The sequence below is a fragment of the Gorilla gorilla genome, chromosome 6 (assembly GCF_029281585.2).
Source record: "Gorilla gorilla gorilla isolate KB3781 chromosome 6, NHGRI_mGorGor1-v2.1_pri, whole genome shotgun sequence".
Taxonomy (NCBI): domain Eukaryota; kingdom Metazoa; phylum Chordata; class Mammalia; order Primates; family Hominidae; genus Gorilla; species Gorilla gorilla.
Window position 1 is genome coordinate 88770997 of NC_073230.2, and position 16986 is coordinate 88787982.

Consider the following 16986-nt stretch of genomic DNA (forward strand, 5'->3'; position numbering starts at 1 on the left):
TATTCGGGAGGCTTAAGTGGAAGGATCACTTGAGCCCTGGAGTCAGAGGCTGCAGTGAGCTTTGCTTGCACCATTGCACTCCAGCCTGGGAAACACAGTGAGACCCCATCTCAAAAAGGAAAAAAAAGGAAAGAAGAGAGGGAAGGAGAGAGGGAGGAAGGACAGAGGGAGGGAGGAGGGAGAGAGGGAAGGAAGGAAGAGAGGAAGGAAGAAAGGAAGGAAGGAAAGAAGGAAGGAAGGAAGGAAGAAAGAAGGAATCGAATTCAGCGGCTCACCTGTTGAAGAGGAAACCCATTTACAATGCATGCAGGCCTGAGTTTCAGCTGAGGGGTTGGAGCATGGCTGATTATCATCCTGGCTTCCCCCAGAGACCAAGGAAACTGAGGCCTGGAGCAAGTTCTTGCTTGCTCAGGGTCTCACAGTGATCCGGGTCAGAAGCCAGGACTTGTGGGACCACGATTTGTGCCCTTTGCACTGCCTGGACTGCCTCTCATCATAAATGAATACTGATAAAATTCGTTATGCTTTCAAAATGGTAGGAAACACATGACAGATCAAAGCAGACAAAATAGTGTGCAAGACTTTTGAGAAGACGCCTCACACTCGTCGGAATGGCTACAGTTTAAATATCCCTTATCTGAAATGCTTGGGACCGGAAATGTTTCAGATTTCAGAATTTTTTTTGACTTTGGAATATTTGCTTTACTGGTTGAGCAGCCTTAATCCCTAAGTCTGAAATGCTCTAATGAGCATTTTCTCTAAGTGCCATGATGGCCCTCAAGTTCTGGTTTTGTAACTTTTGGAGCTCAGATATTTGGATTAGGGATACTCTCCCTGTACTAAAAACAAACAAACAAACAAACAAACACAAAAAACCACCACCACCACCAACAAAACAAAACAAAATAGCAGGTGTTTGGTGAGGATGTGGACAAATTGGAATCTTTGTGCATTGCTGGTGGGAACAAAACATGGTGCAGCCCCCGTGAGAAATAGTACAACGCTTCTTCAATAAAATTAAAAATAGAATCGGCTGGTGCGGTGGCTCCCGCCTGTAATCCCAGCACTTTGGGAGGTGAAGGCAGGCCGATCATTTGAGATCAGGAGTTCCAGACCAGCCTGACCAACATGGCAAAACCCTGTCTCTACTAAAAATACAAAAAAAATCAGCTGGGCGTGGTGGCTCACACCTGTAATCCCAGCCACTCACAAGGCTGAGGCAGGACAGTTGCTTGAACCTGTGAGGGGGAGGTTGCAGTGAGCAAAGATGGTGCCACTGCACTCCAGCCTGGGCGACAGAGCTAGATTCTGTCAAAATGAAATGAAATGAAATAAAATAAAATAAAATAAAATAATCTCTGAAGGCTAAAGAGAGAAATTGGGTCCGCTGAAGAGTTTACAGATTTGCAGAGAATAGAGGCAAGGAAGCTTTGTGAACTACTTTTAGGTTGTGAAACTTGGTCTTGATTCAGCCCCCACATGGTCTTCATATACAAAGCTTCTTTGCAGAGGAAGCTCTTTGGAGAAAGATAACTGGTGAGATAGAAAGCACAGCCAAGAGATAACAAGGGAGACTTCTCTGGAGAATTTTGTGGATGAAGAGGAAAAACAAATCCGTAAGTTCATGGGGATAATGAGTTATTTGAAATCAGAAAGAGTGATTAACATGGAGGCCGGGCGCAGTGGCTCATGCCTGTAATCCCAGCACTTTGGGAGGCTGAGGCAGGCGGATTGCCTGAGGTCAGAAGTTCGAGACCAGTCTGGCCAACATGGTGAAACCCCATCTCTACTAAAAATACAAAAAAATTAGCCGGGCGTGGTGGTGTGCACCTGTAATCTCAGCTACTCGGGAGGCTGAGACAGGGGAATTGCTTGAACCAGGGAGGTGGAGGTTGCAGTGAGCTGAGATTTCGCCACTACACTCCAGCCTGGGCAACAGGGCGAGACTCCATCTCAAAAAAAAACAACAACAACAACAACAACAACAACAAACAAACCAAACCAAAGCACACAAACAAGTAAACAAACAAAAAACATAAGGCGATTCTCTACAGGTGTTTTACTGCTAGAAGATCATGCTCCTCATTTCCCAAAGACTCACAGAGAACAGAAGAGTGGTTGCATGAGAAGTGAATAACAAGAGGTTATAGTGCTTATTTGGGTTGGAGGCAAACATGACATTTCAATATTAACTTGTTTATTTATTTATTTTTCAGTTATACATCATTGCTGGTATATGTGCTTTATTTTATTTTTTAGAGATGGGGGTCTCGCTATGTTGACCAGGCTGGTCTTGAACTCCTGGCATCAAGCCATCCACCCATCTTGGCCTCCCAAAGTGTTGGTATTACAGGTGTGAGCCGCTGTGCCCAGGCTAACTCGTTTTTTTTCTTTGGTCCAGCAAGGCTTGTGAATGTGTCTGGGAACAACGTAAAATCTGGCTTGAAAAAAAAAAACTCTCAACTCAAAGCTCCAAGACAGAGCTGAGATGCTTTTGAAGGAGACAGCCTCATTGGTCTCCTTGTCGGAGAGGCCCCAACTTATCAGTAAATATTGGTTAACATCTATCATCCGGTGGGACTAAGCATGGAACCAATTGCCCTTGCACAGAAGGCCACGTATTGTAGTATTCAACATAGATGGAATGACCAGGAAAGGCAAAACCACAGATATAAAAAGTAGATTAAGGCCAGGCGCGGTGGCTCACCCCTGTAATCCTAGCACGCTGGGAGGCCAAGATGGGCGGATCACCCACCAGCCTGGTCTATATGGTGAAACCCCGTCTCTACCAAAAATACAAAAATTAGCCGTGCATGGTGGTGCGCGCCTGTAATCCCAGCTACTCGGCAGACTGAGGCAGGAGAATCGCTTGAACCCAGGAGGCGGGAGGCGGAGGTTACAGTGAGCCGAGATGGCACCACTGCACTCCAGCCTGGCGACGGAGCGAGAAAAAAATAAATAAATAAAAAATTGCTAAGATTGTTATTAAATCCGCTGGGAGAGTCTTTCATCATGTTAGCAGGATCATAGTGTCCTCTGGTGGCAATAACACGCAACTGCAACTGACTTGCCTGTGCAGAAAAATCTTTCCTGAATCCTGAAAGCTGCATTCTGTTCTATTAGCTTAAGAAGGAAATCTGACACTGATCCGCACAGTGTGTTTTATGATCCTGCACATAAAGATTAGGTGCTCAAGGATGCAGAGGAGCCCACTGCTCCCAGAGCAGGTGCCTGAGCCTAGGAGGCATCTGACCAGAGTCTCTTGTCGCCCAAGCTGGAGTGCAGTGGTGCGATCTCGGCTCACTGCAACCTCTGCCTCCAGGGTTCAAGCGATTCTCCTGTCTCAGCCTCCCAAGTAGTTGGGATTATAGGCACGCACCACCATGCATGCCTGTAATTTTTTGTATTTTTAGTAGAGACGGGGTTTCACCATGTTGGCCAGACTGGTCTCAAACACTTGACCTCAGGTGATCTGCCCGCCTCGACCCCCAGAGGGCTGATATTACAGCGTGAGCCACCGTGCCTGGCCGAACGACAGGATTCCAAGCCTGAACTCGAGAGGTAGCCCAGACTGGGGATCTTCACTGGGAAGTCATCCGCAAGGACGTGGTGGCTGGAGCTATAGACAAAGGGAAAGTTATCCAGGGAGAGTCAGGGTGTGGAATGGGGAGAGAGAGGGCCCGCAACACAGTCCTAAGGAACACCAGCACTTTTTTTTTTTTTTTTTTTTTGAGACGGAGTCACCCAGGCTGGAGTGCAGTGGCATGATCTCGGCTCTTTGCAACCTCCACCTCCCAGGTTCAAGCAATTCTCCTGCCTCAGCCTCTCAGGTAGCTGGGATTACAGACGCCCACCACCATTCCCAGAATTTTTGTAGTTTTAGTAGACAAGGGTTTCACCATGTTGGCCTGGCTGGTCTTGAACTCCTGACCTCAAGTGATCCACCTGCCTAGGCCTCCCAAAATGCTGGGATTACAGGCATGAGCCCAGTTACCGCTTTCTGAGAGAGCAGTTTCTCCAAAGTTTTCAGTTTGACATAATCAATATAACCATCCTGCGTATTAGGGGATGGCTGGTCCTTCACTCCTTCAGCTCCTTTGGTTAACCGGTACCTCGACTTGGCCATATCCACAGGTTGGGGAGGTCAGGAGATGTCACCCCTAGTCACTGGGGCTGTAGGGAACATGGTCTCTGAAATGGAACAAGGCTGACCAGGCCGATGGATGGCTCACAGTGTCTGCTAGAGGTTCCTTTTGCTGCTCAGGGCCAGGGCGTGGCTGGAGGAAGAGGCCCCACCCAGGAAGTTCCTCAGGGGCTTACACAGTCTTCCCAGACCCAGAAGCACAATCTCCAAAAGAGTGAACAAGAGACGGAACCCACTGACCCCAAACATGGCTTTTAGAAAGATGATCTTCTCCGAGGGGTGGGAAAAGGTGCAAGTTAATCTATACGGGCAAGGCTCTTGGCCACATGCAAAGGAGCTGGGCATCTGGAACCCATACAGGTGGTACTGCAACCCTGGCGCTGTCCCCTCCAGGACCAGCTGAGCTCCCAGCTGAGCCACATAAGCTCAGAGCAGCCTGAGGCTTCCAGCCCCCGGGGTATCTCTGCTGCTCTCCCCTCCCTGGATCAGGGTGTTTTCTTCCTCCTTCCCCTTTCATGATTCTTCCCAGTGCCAGATCACGTGATACAGAGTGAAACCCGTGTAGAGGACGCTAGGTACAGCCACCAAGATGACCTGGAAGACCCAGAAACGCAGCGGGGAGAGGGGGTGGAAGGCATCGAAGCAGGCAGCCTTGCAGCCCGGCTGCTGGGTGTGACACACGAATTCACTCTGCTTATCGCCATAGACTCCAGGCCCACTGGCAGCCAGCAGCACAAGGCGGAATCCCAGGAGCACGGGAAACAGGAGGCGCCCCACGGGGGTGGAGTGCCAGCTCTCCTCCGCCAGCAGCCACCACCTCAGGAACCTGCCACACATCCTGTTAGGGAGTTTTAAAAAAAGATTATTACACGTTATTGATTTTTTGTTTTTAAAGACCTCTGTTGCCCAGGCTGGAGTACAATGGTGTGATCATAGCTCACTGCAGCTTCCAACTGTTGGGCTCAAGCAATCGTCCTGCCTCGGCTTCCTGAGTAGCTGGGACTACAGGTGCATGACACCACGCCCAGCTAAGTTTTAATGTTTTTATAGATATGGGGTCTTGCTGTGTTTCCCAGTCTGGTCTCAAACTCCTGACTTCAAGCAATCCTCCTGCCTCGGCCTCCCAAAGTGCTGGGATTACAGGTGTGAACCATTGCACCAGGTTATGAGTGATTTATTTTTTATTTTTTATTTTTTGAGACAGAGTCTTGCTCTGTCGCCTAGGGTGTAGTGTAGTGTCGCGATCTCTGCTCACTGCAACCTCTGCCTCCCGGCTTCAAGAGATTTTCCTGCCTCAGCCTTCTGAGTAGCTGGGATTATAGGCGTGCGCCACCACAGCTGTCTAATTTTGTGTATTTTTAGTAGAGATGGGGTTTCACCATGTTGGCCAGGCTGGTCTTGAACTCCTGACCTCAGGTGATCCACCTGCCTTGGCCTCCCAAAGTGTTGGAATTACAGGCGTGAGCCACTGCGCCGGGCCATGTATTGATTTATGACTTTGCCTGTAACTTCTTCTTCTCTGCCTCTAAAAACCCTTACCTACAAGCCATTGGGGAATTTAGGTCTTACACTTGAGCTGGCTGATTCTCCTTGCTTGGCACCCTGCAATAAATGCCTCAGTTTCTCTCACTGGAATCCACATGTCAGTGTTTGCAGCACCCGGTGGTTGGACCCAAGTTCGATGAGGTAACAGACGTCCACTGGGTGTGCTGTAATCCCGCGGAGGTTTTCCTCCATAATAAAAGGCAGGAATTGGCTGGGCGCCGTGGTTCATGCCTGTAATCCCAGCACTTTGGGAGGTCGAGGCGAGTGGATCATCTGAGGTCAGGAGTTGGAGACCAGCCTGGCCAACATGATGAAACCCCGTCTCTACTAAAAATACAAAAAATTAGCTGGGTGTGGTGGCGGGCGCCTGTAATCTCAGCTACATGGGAGGCTGAAGCAGGAGAATCGCTTGAACCCAGGAGCTGGAAGTTGCAGTGAGCCGAGATCGCGCCATTGCACTCCAGCCTGGGCAACAAGAGTGAAATTCTCTCTTAAAAAAAAAAAAAAAAAAAGACGGCGGGAATTGTGCGAGTTGTGCGAGGAAGACCGGATGACCGTTATCTCATGGCCTTTGCATCCAGGCTTTGAGCCAAATTCTCAAGGACTGGATCCTAACACTTGGCTGCAACTATTTCCTTGACCACTAGGGGACAGGCAAAAGCCATAGCGAATTCGGCCTAGCGTTGATTGGAACCTGCTTGAGAAAAAGACCTCTTTGTTTAAGTCGGCGGTCCCCAATCTCTTTGGCACTAGGGACCGGCTCCGTAGAAGACAGTTTTTCCACGGACTGGGGAGGGGAATGGTTTTGGGATGATTCCAGTGCATCCCGTTTATTGTGCACTTTATTTCTATTATTATTACATCGTAATATATAATGAAATAATTCTACAACTCGCCATGGTGTAGAATCAGTGGGAGCCCTGAGCTTGTTTTCTTGCAACTAGATGGTCCCATCTGGGGTTGATGGGAGACAGTGACAGATCATCAGGCGTTAGATTCTCATAAGGAGCGTGCAGCCTACATACCTTTCTTGCACAGTTCACAATAGGGTTCGTGCTTCTGTGAGAGTCTAATGCTGCTGCCGATCTGACAGGAGGTGAGCTCAGGCGGTAATTGGAGCAATGGTCGGGGGGTGGGGGAGCAGCTGTAAATACAGATGAAGTTTCCACCCTGCAGCTCACCTTCTGCTGTGTGGTTCGGCTCCTAACTGGCTATGAACGGGTACCGGGAGTTGGGGACCCCTGCCTTAGACTATCTTGTCTCTCTCTGGTGGACTCTCCTGGGGATAGTTCCCAGGTAGGCTGGAGGAATGATGCACACTGAATCAGGCAAAAGACATCAATCAGGTATAGCAAGGTATACATATGTTAAGGTCCTCTTCAATTTCTCTGAGCTTTGCTTTTTCAACCTTCTTTCCCAGTAGAATTCACTGTCCCAGCCAAGAGGTTCTTCTTGGTCGTCAGAAATATTTAGTGCTTTCTATTGCCTTTGCTTATGTATTTATTGGTTCATCCAGAAATTATGTATTAATTACCTATTGTATTAATATGTGTATTTATTTACTTATTTTTGAGACATGGTCTTGCTCTGTTGCTCAGGCTGGAGTGCAATAGTACAATCATAGCTCACAGCAGCCTTGACCTCCCATGCTCAAGTGATCTTCCTGCCTCAGCCTCCCAAGTAGCTGGGACTACAAGTGTGTGCCACCATGCCCAGATAATTTTTTATTTTTTTAAATGTAGAGACAGGGTCTTGCTATGTTGCCCAGACTGATCTGGAACTTCTGGCTCAAGCAATCCTCCCACTTTGGTGTCCCAAAGAGCTGAGATTACAGGCATGAGCCACTGTGCCCGGACCTATTGTATATTTGATTCTCTGGTAGGCACTGGAGACTCAAAAGAACAGGGAATGTAAAATTCCATTCTGCATGGAAATCTTTTGACCTCGACTTGGCAAGCTGTCTTAGGCCTCCACATCTCTCTGAAATCCGAATTGCTCCAGGAAGTTTTCCCTGAGTATCTCAGTAGCCCTGTGTCCCTCTCCTCCTGCCCCACACCTGCCCAGGACTTGAATCCTGTGGCTTCTCTCTCCTCCTTTATCATCATCCATGTCTCCTGTTATAGATGAGGTCACATCTCCTATTCCAATTTTCCTTAGCCCTGGTCTGATCATGTGGATTTTGGTTTCTTCGTTGGTCTTAAATGTTTAACTTTCACCTTTTGTTTGCTCCAAGTGTCCTCATATTCACATATCACATGCTATATTTTTTCCTCTTGATTATTTGCATTTTCTTTTTTTGAGACAGAGTCTTGCACTGTCGCCCAGGCTGGAGTGCAGTGGCGAGATCTCAGCTCACTGCAACCCCCGCCTCCTGGGTTCACGTGATCCTCCTGCCTCAGCCTCCCCCGTAGCTGGGATTACAGGCACACATCACCAAACCCGGCTATTCTCCTGCCTCAGCCTCCCAAGTAGCTGAAATTATAGGCACACACCACCACACCCGGCTAATTTTTTGTGTTTTCAGTGAAGACGGGGTTTCACTATGTTGGCCAGGCTGGTCTTGATCCCTGACCTCGTGATCCGCCCGCCTGGGCCTCCCAAAGTGCTGAGATTATAGGCGTGAGCCACCGCGCCTGGCGACTATTTGCATTTTCTTTCCTGAACTTGGCTACTGTTCATATAGGATGTTTTTGCCCTGGAAGGGAGAAAGGTGGATTTCATGTAGACTTTAAAAAAAAAAGTAATTTCTCAGCTTTGATTTTCAAATTGGAGTCGAAGAGTTAAAACAAAAAATTGTAGCCTTCAAATTTAGGCTTTCATGAAAGATAAGATGATTAACTCAGAATTCCAAAGACTGGGAATGATTCTTCTATGGAACCCAGCTTGGAGGATGGATTTTGGAATAATCCAGAGTGGGAGGCTGAGTATAGGATGTAAAGAAAGTTCTCGTCGCTAGACACAGTGGCTCACGCCTGTAATGCCAGCATTTTGGGAGGCCGAGGCAGGCAGATCACCTGAGGTCAGGAGTTCGAGACGAGCCTTGCCAACATGGTGAAACCCTGTCTCTACCAAAAATAGAAAAATTAGCCGGGCGTAGTGGCTGATGCCTGTAATCCCAGCTACTTGGGAGGCTGAGGCAGGAGAATCGCTGGAACCCGGGAGGCGGAGTTTGCAGTAAGCCAAGATTGCAACACTGCAATCCAGCCTGGGCAACAGAGCAAGACTCCATCTCAAAAAAAAAAAAAAAAAAAAAAGAAAAAGAAAGAAAAAAAGGAAAGTTCTTTTCCCACAGGAAGGAAAAGCACAGACACAGGCAGGTGAGGCTTCATGAGAAGGTCAAGGTGAGAGCTCTGCTGTGTGTTTGGGGTTGATACCTGTGCATGGCAGTTGGTGACTCATTTGAGGAAACTCACTCTCAGGGACTCAGAGGGAGTCTGAGAACCTCAGGGCCAATTCCCGCTTCATTGAGCTGTACCCTGGAGAGCTGAGAGCTCTCAAATAAGCTTTGGCTGGTGGGCCAAGGCCAACATGGTGTGGAGATGTGGAGCAGCTGGAGTGGAGGGCTGGGTCTCCCAGGGAGCCAAGAAGTGTGGGGAAACTGAGGCACAGAAGAGGCTTGGTTGTGTGAAAGAGCTTGCAGGGTTCTAGCACCTCACAGCCAGAGTGGCCATGGCCACGCCTGTGGATGTCAGCAGGGGACACCTGAACAATCCCTAAGGGACAGCGGGTCCGGGCCATGCTTGGGATTGCCCAAGTCAGGGTGCTCAGGAACCATGGCTTCCAAGGGAAACCAAGAGTTTCAGATGAATTCAGTGCTTGGGAGCAGGACGAATGAGAAAATCACTTCACATTTCTGTACCATTTTACAGTTAATACTGTTCTCTGTTGTGCTTGACAAAGAGAGATGATTATTTATTAGTTTCCACAGATTAGACAATGGCGGGGGGTGGTTCAAGGTGAGACGACTTTTGGGTCCGAGTCAGCTCAGGACAGGCATCCCAGTCTTCGGTCTCCAAATCCACCTCCTGTCTGTCCCCCCACACTGCTCCTTGGGCCTTGAGGATCCATTGACGGTGATTTCAGTGGTTCAGCTCCCACATCAGGCAGGAAGGGCAGCTACTGGGGCTGAGATCCCACATTGCCTCCAGCCCTTGCTTCCTACCTGGCCTCCCCGGGCACCAGGAGGGGCTGGGCCAGGCTGCTGTACTGCACGTGGCAGGAGTAGGGGGCTGTGTCCTGCGGGGGCACATGCACCAACAACCAGGTCTGGTAAGTGCCGTTTCCACCGTGAAGAACATCTCCCCGTAACTCAGGCTCCTGCACCTCGCCAGCCCGAGTCCAGTGCACATCAGTTTTCCCTGGGTAGAAGTCGTAGGCCAGGCACTTGAGTTTCTTCTTTTCTCCTGGGGCCTGGTGGCTGGTGACCACCACACAGGGAGGATCTGTGGAGAGATAGAGCGTGACACTGCAGGCTTGAGGTCGACTTCTCCTGGCCCAGGTCTCTTCTCACCCCTACCCCTGGATGTCAGCAATCAGCAGAGCTCTAAGCTCTGTATCTGCTCGCCCCACTGCCCCCTGCCCTGGGACACTTTCCAGAAGATCAGGGAAGGCTGAGGCTTTCCCTGATCCTTCTCTGTTGGATCATGGAATGTCCTGGCTCCCCTCTCGCCCATTCTCCACCCCACCCATATATTGACTCTGATAAGTTGTGAATGCTCTGTGCACTTTCCCATGTTTTCCCACATCTGAGTGGGCTTTGGAGTTCTGTCCCCCAATCTCAGTCCAGCTGCTTGGTTCAGCCCATGCCTCTATCCAGCAACCGCTTCCCTGCAGCACTGCACAATCCTGAGTCTCAATATGTCTGCAATCCAAGTCTCAGCTTGCAGCCATCGATTCCACTCACACTGGCTCGCTGTTGTCCTTCTGGGGCTGACATTTTACACACCTCCCTTGTCTCCACCACCCAGATGGGAGGCATCATTGTAGAGAGAAACAACGACGGCATTTGGAATCTGAAATCTGGAATTCAAGTCCTAGCTCTGCCTTTTTCTTTTCTTTTCTTTTTTTTTTTTTTGAGACTGAGTCTCGCACTATTGCCCAGGCTAAAGTGCAGTGGTGCGATCTTGGCTCATTGCAATCTAGTCCTCCTGGGTTCAAGCAATTTTCATGCCTCAGCCTCCCGAGTAGCTGGGATTACAGGTGCCTGCCACCACGCCAGGCTAATTTCTGTATTTTTGGTAGAGACGAGGTTTCATCATGTTGGCCAGACTGGTCTCGAACTCCTAACCTCAAGTGATCCGCCCACCTTGGACTCACTCCCAAAGTGTTGGGATTACAGGCGTGAGCCAGCATGCCTGGCCGCAGCTCTGCCTCTTACACACAGTGTTACCCTCACCTCTGTCACCTCCAGCTCCTCATCTCTCAATGGGTGATATTTAGGGAAGCCTACCAGTGAATCAGTGGCTTTCCTGGCCCATTCTGCCTGAAATTTTGATGTCCTCCTAGGAAAGGAATGAATCCTGGAAGTTGAAAACTGGGGTTCTATGTGACTTACATGGGTAGAGGAGATTGGCCTAAGATGCTCTCTGAGCTCCCAGCCTGAGATCATCTTTTATTCTGGGCTCAGTACTGGGGAGCAGGAAGCAGTGAGTACCTTGCCGGTCCAGGATATTTTTGCTGTATTTCAGGTATTTCCGCAGAGTCGCAGGGCACTCCTCCTCCAGGTAAGCCTTGGCCCGCTGCACGTAGACTGGTTCTGCCTCCTACTTCTGCTTGGTGTTCTGGGCTTCCGGGACCAAGGGGACCCAGGCTGGGATTTCTTTGTTGAATTCAATGTAGTCCTTTCCATCATAGGCATTCTTCCAGAAAGAACCAAACCTTTCCTTCAAGGCGTGAGACCCTGAAACCTCCCCTGACCCCACAGGAAGCCAGTCAGCCTAGTGCCAACTGAATAACTCTTAGTCCTGCACTCTTCACAACTCAATAGGAGGAAAGGCTTTTGCAATCTAAGCATGCAGTTCCGTAATCATGGCATATGATTTTATCTGGACGTACAGTTGACACAGAGTGGCAAAGACTATATGGATTGGCATTTCGGGCCAATTTGAGATGAAAAATGCATTCCTCCCAGCCAGGGAAGTTAAGAGAGCTACAGGCCGTGGGCAGATTTCTGTCTCTTCTGTAGCATCTCTTTTTATTAGTTTGAACTTACGGGGAGTGTTTAGGAACCTGTCACAACCACACCAAAGTACATTTCCGAATTTGATAGAAATTATTTGTGATTCCATATGAGGAAAGGAAGGCTCTCCTTTTCTCTCAGTTCTAGGTGGAGTTCATATCATCACCTAAATCAACCTAATCTGTCTGACTATTTCTTTGTTTCTTTTTTTTGAGACAGAGTCTTACTCTGTTGCCCAGGCTGGAGTGCAGTGTCATGATCTTGGCTCACTGCAACCTCCATCTCCCGGGTTCAAGCAATTCTCCTGCCTCAGTCTGCTGAGTAGCTGGAATTCCAGGTGCGTAACACCACGCGAGGCTAATTTTTGTATATTTAGTATAGATGGGGTTTCGCCATGTTGGCCAGGCTGGTCTCGAACTCCTGACCTCAGGTGATCTGACTGCCTTGGTGTCCCAAAGTGCTGGGATTACAGATGCGAGCCACTGCGCCTGGCCTGATCACTTCTTTCTTCCTTTCTGGTGTTTGATATCTTTATCCCAAATCTCTAAAGTCCCAACCTTCTTGCCCATTAGCAACAACTCTCAGAAATGGACCTCATAGGGCAGAGGACACAGCCTCTTCATTCTGATTATAAAAACAGGTGTTTACCTAGCACAGGTTGGTGCTGTTGGCATAGACTCTGACAGCTCTCAAGCTGTCCGGGCTCAAGTCCCAGGTCTCTTCCCGCCCCAACCTGGTGTGTTGTGTGAACTGGAGCCAGTCACCTCCTTGTGCCTTTATTTTCTCACCCCTGAAACAGCAGTGCCAAAAGCACGGTTTCAGGGGGTTATTCTGAGCATTATATATGCTCATAAATGGGCCTGGCACAAAGTAAGTGCTCAGTAAATGTCAGCTACTCTTATTTCCTAATACCCTGTGTTCATCTCTTCATCCTCCTTCCTCATAATTATCCACTTTGCCATTTCTATTCCTGTCCATCAAAGCTTCTCCCAGTGTCTTTCCTGATCACCTGTGTCCCCTCCTCTCCTATGGCTAACACACAGCCTGGGTCATTTTCCTTACCAAGACCTCCCATCCCTCATCCTTCAAATGTCTGCTTATCTCTTGCCTCATTTTGGAAACCTTCAGATCCCATGTAGCACCTTGGGCATTTTTGTACTTAGAAGTCCATCTTTTGACACCCACTCCATGATAATTTAACACCAGCAGTTCACCAGGCCTGGGGTTGGCTGCCTTGGGGCTGGCAGTGTGGTTTAGGAGAAAGAGTGCTGGGCCGGGGGCATGGGGACCGTCTCTGCGCGGGCTCTGCCACCAGCTCCTCCGACCACAGTGCAGGTGGCCCTTCCTGGGTCTGCATCTTATGGTGAGGAGGAACTTTAGGGCTGCAGGGATCCCTAACAGCCTGTGGTTTTGAATCCAGCACTTCCTGAGCCCCCAGCATGGGCTACGGTGTGTGCTGCGTGCTTTTCTCTGTTCATTCCACAAATTTCAATTGAGCCAATATTGGCTGCACCCTGTCCTAGGCGATGGAGCTGCAAGGGAGATCAGGACAGACTGTGACATCCTTCATAGAACAGACATAGTTAAATATTACAGACTTGTTTGGAGGTAGGTCTCAGTGCTCCAATGTTTGCAGATTTCGACCAGATATTTTGGGAACGTTTCACTGTCAACAGGTAGGACTGGCAGAGCCACCAGGTGAGCCCAGGTCTGAGTGACTTTGAGAGTGGCTCACTCTCCAGGCACCCTCCCTAGACAGGGGTGAGTCTGATGCCTTCTCACGGGGAGATCAGCCTCCGATGGGTGGGGTGTGGAGGTGAGAGGTCAGAGGTGCCTAGATAGGAAGTGACTCTGCCATCACTTCCTGTGTGACCTGAGACCTGGGATGAGGATGGGGCAATCGATGGGGAAGTGGGGAGCACTGTGCTGTGGGGTGGGCGGGATGCGGACATGTCTGTGTTTCTGCTGTGTCTCCTGTTCCTCCCCTGGGATTGGGACTATTTCCATCCTGCTGATCCCTTGCCACTCACACCTGGGGGGCTGCCTCTTGGGTTAGACCTTCCACCCCCGCGGTCTGTTGTTCACTGACCGTTACTGTCGTTGTAATACTCCATGATGTTGTTCAGGGTCTCCATAAAGATGTCCTCCCTGGCATTCTGAACTTGGCTCTGCTTCTCCCAGTCCTCTACTCCTTCCACATGTCTCCATGGTCCCAGGGGCTCAGCCTTCCTGTCTTCACTGTTGTAGTGGAAGAAGGCACGGCCATTGAGGAAGACAGTGAGTGCCCTGCAGCCTGTGGGTGCCTTTGCCAGGCTTGGACAGCCCAGTGTAGAGATAGGTCAGAGAGTAATGACCTGCAAAAGAAAAGACTCTGAGGGCTGGGGTCCATGCAAGGGTGTCCCATTGTGGGGCTGCGGAGGGCCAGGAGGGGAGGCCTGGCCACTGGCCTCTCCCTCCCCAGATCTCTCCTCTGCCATCAGCTTCACACCATTGGAGCCTCACTCAAGGAAACAGGCTCTACTTTCATGCTGGGGATGATATTTCAGAGACCATTCTGTTTCTTCACTACAGAGTTTAATCTGCTTGGCACAGAAGAAGATAACATTTCTCAGCCTCCTTATAGATAGATTGGAACCATGTGACTGAGTTTTGTCAAACAAGAATGTGAGTGGAAGTGACTGATGTCTTTCTTCTGGTCCAAGGCTCTACCATCTGGCTTGCCCCTACGGTCTCTTATCCCTTTCGTTGACTATGGAGGCCACAGGATGAAACAGAAGAGTCCCAAGATGCAAACAGCCTGGATCCCTGAGTCACCCTGTGGAGGAGAGGAACCTTGCCCAATCTGCATTGAACTTGACATGAGAAATAAACATTTCTAGTCTAACCGGACAAATACATATAGTTAGAAAGTGTAGGAAGGTGAATTTACTAGAAAACTCAAGAAGTGACCCAGAATGGATCAGCATAGGGTAAGGCTAGGATACTTCTCAGAATTCCTGGCATTGTATCTTGCAGTTTGGTACAAGATGGAAGCTGAGAGAGTGGGACATTTCCACAATTAGTTCCATAGTTAACTTAGAATATAATTTACACGAGTGTTAGTAATGTTGGAAGTCATATGGCAGATTTCTAATTTAAGTACTGAAGTCATTCTTGCTCATGAGTTTCTGAATGTGATTAGCCTTTAAATCAGACCTTGAGTAAAACAGATTAACCTCTACCATGTGGATGGGCCTCATCCAATCAGTGGAAGGCATCAAGAGGAAAGGCTGAGGTCCCCAGAGAAGAAAGAATTCTGCCTCTAGACTACCCTTGGACTCAGGACCGCAACACCAACTCTTTGCTGGGTCTCTAGCCTGCTGGCTTGCTTTGCTGGTTTAGGACTTTTAGCCCTCAGAATTGTGTGAGCCACAAGAAATATTAAATAAAACTCCTCCCTTTCTCTGTTTTGTATATACATACACATATATATGTATATTATACATATACACATATATTTAGTGTACATATGAATATACAATGTATATTCATATATACATATGTGAGTGTTTATACAATGTATATTAGTTTTGTTTCTCTGGAGAACCCCGAATAATTCATATTTGGGTGCAGAATGGGATTAATATTATAAATGTGATTATTATAAAACTAACATGAAACACCTATTTTGACAATTTGTAAATGTCATGAATTTTATTTTATTTTATTTTATTAATTAATTTATTTTTTTTGAGACAGAGTCTCGCTCTGTTGCCCAGGCTGGAGTGCAGTGGCGCGATCTCTGCTCACTGCAAGCTCCATCTCTCTGGTTCACACCATTCTCCTGCCTCAGCCTCCCGAGTAGCTGAGACTACAGGCGCCCGCCATTACGCCCGGCTAATTTTTTGTATATTTAGTAGAGACGGGATTTCACCGTGTTAGCCAGGATGGTCTCGATCTCCTGACCTCGTGATCCACCCACCTCGGCCTCCCAAAGTGCTGGGATTACAGGCGTGAGCCACCGTGCCCAGCATGAATTTTAAACTCACACAACTGAGAAGCCATTCGCTTCCATGTCTTTATCCTGCACATTCTCATGCCACAAACAGCCTCCTTCCCCTGTCCTATAAATGACTCTTGATCTCCCCAAGCTCCCACTGTCTTCTCTTCCGGCCACTCGCTTTCCAGACCCACTGCAGTGGTGTCTGAGTGTGGGGTGAGGGCACGGGTTTCCTTCTAGCACCATCCCTCCAGCCGACCTGCCTTCCCACTTTACCCTTGGGGGCTGTTCTCTCTTTTCCTCAGCATCAGGCAGGTGTACCCAGCCATAGGAAGGAGGGAAGGAACAGGAGCAGAAGCAGCTCCAGGCATGTGGTTCCTGCTCCGTCCTGGCTCTCCACCCCAAGCAGGTCACTTGGTCTTTGGAGTCTTTGTTTTCACGTAAACTAAGGGGTTTTAGATTCAGATTCCCGAAGGTCTTATTTTGGGTGAGGGCAGAGGCTCCCTGAATGCTCCTGGAAGTGTGTGAGCTGAGGGAGTTGACAGCCTTGGACACCTGTTCCTGCCGTATGCCAGGGAATCCCAGCTGCATCCAGCCCTTCTCCCAGCCACATGTCCTGTTCCTCACCTCCTTCCAGTCCTCTCCAGCACCCATCCCTTGCTTTCCCCACTCACCATCTCGGGTCTCCTGGGGGACAGCAGGACCCAGAAGCAGCAGCAGAGACAGCAGGACAGACACCATTCTTACCATTGTGTCTGCTTGGAAGGTTCTGGGCAGGAGGCACAGGTATTATCCTGGGTCCTGGGGCCATGCCCAGGGGAGGTGAATCTACAGGCCAATGGGAGTACCAGGCCGGGCTCCTCCCCTGACAGTAAGAAAGAAGTATGCACAAACCAGGCTGGGCAGAGGTTGTGATCAGTGAGTCTACACATAGGATATGCAAATTCAGAGCTGAGACAGTTGATCTCTGGACTGAGGATTTGTGTGTGCCTGGGGCGGAAGGATGCCAGTGTGTGGGAGGTGTGTGTGATGGGTGGCAGGTGCCTGGGATGTGTCGCCCTTCCAGTCTATTATGACACCCTCTGGGGTCACTTGGGTGTTGTCAGACCACACTTCATCTCTGCCTTCTGGAAAAACTCT

General features: G+C 49.1%; 2 pseudogenes; both read right to left on the reverse strand.

Moving 5' to 3' along the window:
- Positions 1-4240: 4240 nt before the first annotated feature.
- On the reverse strand, positions 4241-4981 carry LOC109027624 (gap junction gamma-3 protein-like; annotated as a pseudogene).
- A 4603-nt stretch (positions 4982-9584) lies between these two features.
- LOC101151694 (zinc-alpha-2-glycoprotein-like) lies at positions 9585-16598 on the reverse strand (annotated as a pseudogene).
- Between the last annotated feature and the right edge of the window lie 388 nt (positions 16599-16986).